Source organism: Equus caballus, chromosome 2 (assembly GCF_041296265.1).
Source record: "Equus caballus isolate H_3958 breed thoroughbred chromosome 2, TB-T2T, whole genome shotgun sequence".
NCBI classification, from domain to species: Eukaryota; Metazoa; Chordata; class Mammalia; order Perissodactyla; family Equidae; genus Equus; species Equus caballus.
This window is the reverse complement of record NC_091685.1, coordinates 35,829,025-35,836,533: the sequence shown is the minus strand read 5'-3', so window position 1 is coordinate 35,836,533 and position 7,509 is coordinate 35,829,025. Positions and strand designations below refer to the sequence as shown.

Below are 7,509 nucleotides of genomic sequence, written 5' to 3'. Positions count from 1 at the left end.
AGCTGTGTTGCCCTCCCGGGGTTGGGTCTGCAGCACCTCGGAGTGGCCGCAGTGGGCCTTCCTGCTGACTCCCTGGGCTCGTGTCGGTGGAAGAGCTCCACGAGACGAAGCCTCGTGTGAGAGGGCTGGACACGGAAACACCCCCACGTGTCTCCCGTTCCCTACACACACCCCAGCCCAGGTTCCCGCAGGGACCGGTCAGGGGCTGAGGGGCCCAAGCTGCAGAGAAACCCTTGCAGGTTTCCGGGGGCTGGGCAGACGCGCCTTCTTTAAGCGGGGCATCTGGGTGAGGCTTTGGGGTCGCCTGACAAGCCCTGTGAGCTGGAACGTGGTGGGGACCAATGGCAGAGCATGAGCCAGGCCCTTTGCCCACATCATCTCACCTGATCTTCTCAGCTTCTCTCTCCCCTGTACCTACTGGAGCAGCTCCCTGACTGAGCTTCCTCCTGGCCTCTTGGAGAACATTCTTTGCACATCAATCAGAAAGATTCTGTTAACATATAAGCCCCGTCATGTCACTTCTCTGCTCTGAACCTTCCGATGGCTTCTGTGTCCTCAACAATAGGGCCAAAGCCCGCACAGCGTCCAGGACGCCCTTCATTATCTGGCCCCTCGTATCCTCCCCTCTCCTGCTCTTCTCCCCTCGCTGTCTCTGCTCCAGCCACACCGGCTCCCTGGCTGCTGCTCAAACACGCCAGGCCTGTGCCTTCCTCAGAACCATGCTGATCCCTCCCCTGGAAATGCCTCTCTCTGGTTACCTGCATGACTCCTTTAAACATCGCCTCCTCCGTGAAGCCTTCCTCGGCCACCTGATCTAAAAATGCCTTCCACCACAGTTTCCATCGTCTTTCCTGCTGCGTTCTTCTCTACAGGACTTACCACCATCTGACAATCAACACCTTTTTCTTGTCTTTGTTGTCTAATCTCTCTCTCCCCGCTACAGTGTAAGCTCCACGAGGGCAGGGGTCTGACTTGTTCTGTTTATTGCCTGGGACAGTACTTGGACATAGCAGATGCTCGATAAATGTTTGCTGAATGAATGAGCAATCTTGTGAGGCAGGCGTTTTCACCCCCGTTTTACAGATGAGAACACTGAGGATACGGAGGCTGCAGGGACTCATCCAAACGCACACGGCCGGCGCGAGCTTGAGTCTGAAGCCAGGTTGATCTGGCTCACAAGTCAGAAGTTGCGTTTACCCCGCCCGGCTGCCACCTGTGACCATGCCACGGGGACCACATGCCACGTACCTTGTGTAAATGACAAACCCTCGGTGGTCAAACTTTGGTGCGCATCAAGATCAGTGAAGTTCCCCGGGCTCCACACAGCCCTAATTAAGTCAAAGGGCATTTTGTGGAACGCACTTTGAGAAACACAGCTGTATACTATTTTCCCAAGATGCCTAAAGACCCATGACGTCACTTGGCTAAACCCTCCCACCACGTTCCAGAAGCCTTTACTTTCTGCGCTTCCTTTTCAAGACTTTCCTGGTGGTGCAGCCTGTTTTTTATAGGACCTGGCTACCTAGGGTCAGGGCGAAGGGAAAATAACCTTGACTGAACTCCCACGACCTTTGAGTGGTGTTTTAGGGACCTTACCTGTGTGGAGGAGCCAGATCAGCGTTGTAGCTACTCACACGGGCTCTGGACTCGGGTGCTGCATCTGAGGTCTGGTTCTACCACTTTTTCAAACTTGGGTGACTTATTTCTCTTCTCCGAGCTTCCATCCTCCCGTCTGTGGAGGCTGACCTTGTTGCAGATGATTGTCTCCCATATTTATTCCTTTCCTTTTCCTTTAGTAGTAGAATTGGTGAATTTTAGCTGGGCACGTGGTCACCAGGTAAAAACTACATTTCCCATACTCCCATGTTGCCACGTGTGGTCATGTGATTTGGTCTGACCCATAAAATTTAACAGGAAGTTATAGGAACAACTTCCAGGTCATGCCCTTAAAAGAAAAGGGAATACCCTCCGCTTGCCCTGCCCCCTCTACAACAGCTGGATCCTAAGTTCCACGAGGGCAGCCATCTCAGGGACGGGAAGCCATATCATAACCATGACCCTGACTCATTAGTCTCTGTGCATACATTCCAGCCTGCACGTCGCCTGGATGATTAAGCACCTCTCGCTTTTACAAAATACGTGATCTGCTAGTTCTGTGACTCCTGCTTACACATATCTCTCGGCTGTGATAAGACAACTTTGTTCTCTGAGTTCCCCAGGAACATGGTGACCTCCAGAAAGAAGGAGCTACCCGTGTTGGTACCTGTCACGAATGACAGAAGAACGAGATAACAAAGTGCCTTGAAGTCCATCACACCAGATGGTGGACATCCCTGACCCCCCTCCTTCCCTGCCCATTTCCCCTGTACAACTGCCTCATGATTCTGTCCAATTTTAAGATGGTTCTTCAGGACATGAGTCCGCCGTCTTCCGATTTTGCTAGCTGATCGCATAAATCTTCCCTTCTCCACCACCTGCTTGTTTGCAGTTGTTTGAGTGTGGTGCCAACTTCAATAAAGTTGAAGGAGCTCCCTCGTCAGCTGGATTGACTGTTACCCAAGAGAGAAACTTCCATCTTGTTTAATGCATCTTCTTTGGATTTTGTTCAGCAGCCGCGTCGGTATATTAACTAAAACCAGCGTTGGTACCAGAGTGGGGCACTGCCGTAACAACACAAACTATGAAGCTTGACTTAGTGGTCAAGGAGCAGGTGGTGAAGCAGCGGTGTCTCAGAATAGGAAGATGGTGGTGCTTCTCATGACACGGCAGACGTCTGAAATTGCCGTGACGTCTTGAAAGCAGGTCGTGTGCCAACAGCATTTGAGGCTCTAGCAGGTCTGCTAAAACTCTCGGAATGCAACATGCGCTGGCTTATTCTTTCATGGTTAGCCGATCCTAGGAGAGAGAGGATCTCAGGCTGGTTATAAAAGGAGATTTGGAGGAGGAAGTCTTACTGTGGAGGAGAAGGCGGAAGCTCCAGGCTTCCCCCAGGCACTCAAGTCCGAGCTCAGGATGGAATACGGTAGCAAAGGGCAGAGAAGAGCGTTGCCTCCCCGCCAAGCCTACTGTGCCAGGTGGCCCCCAGGAGGCGTCCTCTGGGTTGGGAGAGGTGTATGAGCAAGAAAAAGACACCAGAAAGTGAAAGACAAGGGTTTTCAAATAGAAAAACTATCCCCAGTAGAGGTTTTGGTGTGGTTACTTGTCCACGGAACTGACTGGAAGCAAATAGAAGGGAAGCCTACACAATTCTTGAGGGAATTATATTGTCAAAGACACTGCAAGTTTCTCTAGGACAAGTCCATCACCCCAGGCAAGAGCCTGCTTCTGGCCCAGGGCTTACCATGCACCCAGGCACGTCTAGCCAAGCCCAGCTGTTCTCAGAGACGCGAACTTTGGTCCTGGCGTGCTGGCGCTGGGTCGTGGGGCTCTCCTGGTCCACCTCCTCCTCGTTTTGCAAGTGGGGAATGGAGGACAAGAGAGAGACGGTGCCCAGTCAAGACCGCACAGCTCCCTGGTGGCCGAATTAGAGAGTAGCCGCCCGCATCACGGCGTTTGCCGCAGGGGTTCTGCTTGTCAGTAACTCCTCTGTACATAACTTTCAGCACCCAGTGTAATGAAGAGAAATGCTGTTTGTGAAAATAGTGCACAAAAGCGAGGGATCACGAGCCAAGATGGTGGCACATTTCACAGTTGCTGCCCCTACCCCAATGCCCACCCACTCTGCCTCCTTCCAGGATTCAAACTCAGGCAGCGGTAGCCCTCAGCCTGGGTTCTCTTTTCTCTTTGTCTTGCTGGAGCATCCTCCGTTTCTGACCACCTGTGCGACCCCGAGCAGGGATTTACCTCTGTGGGCCCCAGTCTCCTCGCCTGTAATAGTAACGCTGCCTCCTGGGGTTGCTGTCAGGTTTAGATGAGGAAATAATACAAAGAGCTTGCGCTGGTGCCGGGCACACGGTAAGTACTCAATCAATGTCAACTGCTGTGTTAGGGTGATTAATGTGACCTGCTCGCATCTCTGTGGCTTTGTACAATGACTGGTTATTTCTTACTCATATTATAGTCTGATGGCAACTGGGTAGCCCTCCTCCACGTTCCAGCTACGCTGTCCAAGGTCTCCAAGCAGGGTCATAGAGAGGCGGAGGATGTTTCAGGGCCAGGCCTGGAAGCAACAGGCATCACCTCTGCCCATGTCCCATCGGCTGAAAGTCGTCAATGGCACAACCACACTGTTGGGGGCGTGCTGGGCAGTGTTGTTCCCCATGTGTCCAGGGGAGGAAACGACGTCTTGCCACATCGGGGCTGTATCGCTGGCTCGGTCCCTTGTATACTGTGTGATCCTCTCTGCTGTTTGACCTCTTCGAGCCTCGGTTTCCTCGTTGTAAACGGAGCTAACGACACCGGTTTTATTATTTTGAAGTTCACATGAGGAAACTTAAGTTCACAGTGCCTGGTGCACGGAGGCCGATTGGTGAATATAATGCTCCTTCCTTTCTTTGCTCCACAGGCCTCCTCTTTCTCCCACCTCTACCTTCCCACCCTTCCATCCTCCTTTCTCCCTTCCTCTGTGGTGAGCAGGTGACAGCTGGCAGGGCCCCTGGTCTGCAGTCACTGAACCTGCCCGTTTTCAACCAAAGGGACACAGTTATCAGGGAAAATCCTGAGAGTGATGGAGGGGGCGCGGAGCGGGTGACTGGAGCCATGTCCCCTGCTCCTCCGTGTAAATCTTTGGGAAAACCATTAGCGGGCCCTGCAGCTCAGAGACGAATTACAAGGCAGGGGGATCAATGTTATTTTTTCCACAAGCTGAATTCATAACAGTTTATGGCAAAATCAATGCAAATCTTCATGAATAAAGCGATGGCAGGTGCACGTTAGAGAATAATAAAGGAGTGAGGAGGAGGAGAAAGCTCGGCCAGTCAGCGGTGGAGGTGGGGTCCCAGGAGGGAGCCACCTGCACGGCTGCCCTGGGGTGTAGTCCTCTCTGCAGTGTAGCAAGACCCCTCCCGGCTGGCCTCAGCCTGCCTTGAACACCCCCTGGAGGGAAGGGCCTGAAGCGGGGAGAGGAGTTAAGAAGAGACATTTCCTTGAGCTCTTACTCCGCACTTCAAGCTTTATGGTCTTACCGGATCCTCAAAACCACTCAGAGAGGCTGATGCTATTGCAACGCCCATTTCCAGCTCAGGAAACTGGGGCCCAGAGAGGTGAGGCAACTTGCCTAGCATCACATGGTTATCACAAGACTAGCAACGTCTGCATCCCAACCCAGGCCCTCCCCATTCCAGAGGCCCAGACTTACTTTTTAAACAAAACATGGCTTCTGTGTCCTGTGCTTTCCAGGTTCTGGGCCTCCGCACATGCTGTGCCCTCTGTCTGGGGTGCCTGGCTTCATTTTCCTCCACCCAAGAAAGAGAAACCCGCACTGGCCCTCACCACCTGTCTGCAGTGTTGCTGTGAAGGCTGGCAGTGTCTGTGACGTCTGCAGCTGGCATTGTCACGCCCTCCCAGTGGGATTTTGTGTATGTGTCCAGGGTGGACCCTGTGATATTGTCAAGGGAGTATTTGCCCTCCTGACTCCTTACCCAGGCTGTGAGCTACTCCGGGTTGGACTATATCCTATCTTACCATTGTTCATTTAATCCATCCACCTGAATGCCAGCACTGACTTTCATCCTTCCATCCATCCAATCATCCACCCAACCATCCATTTGTTCATTCAGCCATGCATCCTTCCATCCCTCCATCCTTCCATCCCTCCATCTGTCTCTTCATATGTCCATTCATCTGTCCATCCATCTTTCTATCCATCCGTCCATCTGTCCATCCATCCTTCCTTCCATCTGTCCTTCCTCCCTTCCTTCCTCCCTCCCATTCATCCATCGATCCATCTATCCATCCATTTCCAGGTAGTTCCCAGGACTTGCAAAACTATCGGATTTTATGCTGCAACATGGATGAACCTTGAAGACATCATGAGAAGGGAAACAAACCAGTTACAAAAGGACAAACATTGTACAATTCCATTCACATGAGGTACTCAGAGCGGTCAGATTCACAGAGACAGAACGTAGAGTCGTGGTTGCCGGGGGCTGGGGGGAGGGGAGAATGGGAGTCAGTGTCGAATGGGTGTGAAGTTTCAGTTGTGCTAAATGGAAAAAGGTCTAGAGACGGGAGGCAGCAATGGCGGCACAAGAATGTGACTGTATTAATGCCATGGAGCTCTACACCCAAAAATGGTTTTAAAATGGTAAATTTTACATTATGTACATATTGCCACAATTAAAAACAAAATGAATTAATTTAGAAAATGGTCAGATTTCCCAAGAAGGCAGTGGTATCTCTTCTACAGAATACCTCCCCCTCCCCACCTGCTCCCATCCACGCTGTGGGTCAAGCTCCACCTTAAGTCCAGCTTCCCCCGGGCAGCGCCAGCGGGATTCTCCAGCCCTCTCCAGCCTTCCTGTCTTCAAATTCTCCAGGTGCTCACCATTTTCAAAGACTCACGTACTTGTGTTTAGAACCACAGCTGCCACACAGTGAGGGCGTTCTTTCTGTGGGATCCTGTTCTAAGTGCTTGGTGTGGATCCTCGCACGCCTGCCCCGTGAGCTGGGTACCATCACTGGTCCCATTCTAGAGATGAGGAAGTTAAGGCCCAGGGAAGTTAAGTAACTTGCCCGAGCTCCCCCAGCTCGTAAGCCGCAGAGGCAGGACCCATATCCGGCACCGATATGACACCCTGTCCTAAACCTACTTGGTGCTGCTTCCCATAAACCACGCTTGCTTGTGTACCTGCTAGGTGTTGAGCGTACCTAGGTCTCACCTCCCCAAGACCTTGTGAGCTCCCCAAAGGTGGGGGCTGGGTATTTACGCTCATCGTGACCCACTCCTGACCCAGCGTGGACGCAAGGCTTTGTAACTCCGGGCTGGGGCTTGAGCGAGGGGACGTGTTCCCTTGGGGGCAAAATTGAAGGGGGTTCCAAAAATCTCAGCTATCAAGGTATATTTAATGCAATATTTTAAAATATCAAATTTAATGCAAAAAAATCCACGATGAACAAAATCTTAAATAAGACAAGATCCGACCCTGTGCACCCCCGCCTTACTCGCTTAACCTTCGCCCCTGTCCTGCTGTAGCCACCTGTGGAGCTTGTTGAGATGGACCCAGGCTCTGGCATGTTTTTGGGGATCACTGAGTCCATTTGCTTGAATAAGTAACCATTCCCCTCTGCACTGGCCCATTTGGCAGGAACGTGTGCTGCGGGGCAGTAGTGCGTGGACTCTGAAGTCTATCTTGTCTTGGCAGCCTATTTCCAGGCCTCCATAGCTGTGTGACCTGGGGCAAATTGCTGAACCTCTCTGTGCCTCAATTTCCTCCTCTGTAAAGAGTGCATCTAATAGTACCAACTTTGTAATGCAGCCTTGAGGATTAAACGAGATAAAGCGTATAAAGAGCTTAGCACAGTGCCCGCCCCTTGGCTAAGTAAAGAGGGCAAGCTCCAGGAAAAAGAATT

The 7,509-nt window shown here is 51.8% G+C and overlaps 1 long non-coding RNA gene across 1 annotated transcript; it reads right to left on the bottom strand.

Moving 5' to 3' along the window:
* Window positions 1–1,247: 1,247 nt before the first annotated feature.
* LOC138919998 (uncharacterized) lies at window positions 1,248–5,416 on the bottom strand. The gene is made up of 3 exons (XR_011430583.1): window positions 5,297–5,416; window positions 1,597–1,790; window positions 1,248–1,328 (listed from the first exon to the last, which is right to left on the bottom strand). It is a non-coding gene; the product is annotated as an uncharacterized lncRNA (long non-coding RNA).
* Between the last annotated feature and the right edge of the window lie 2,093 nt (window positions 5,417–7,509).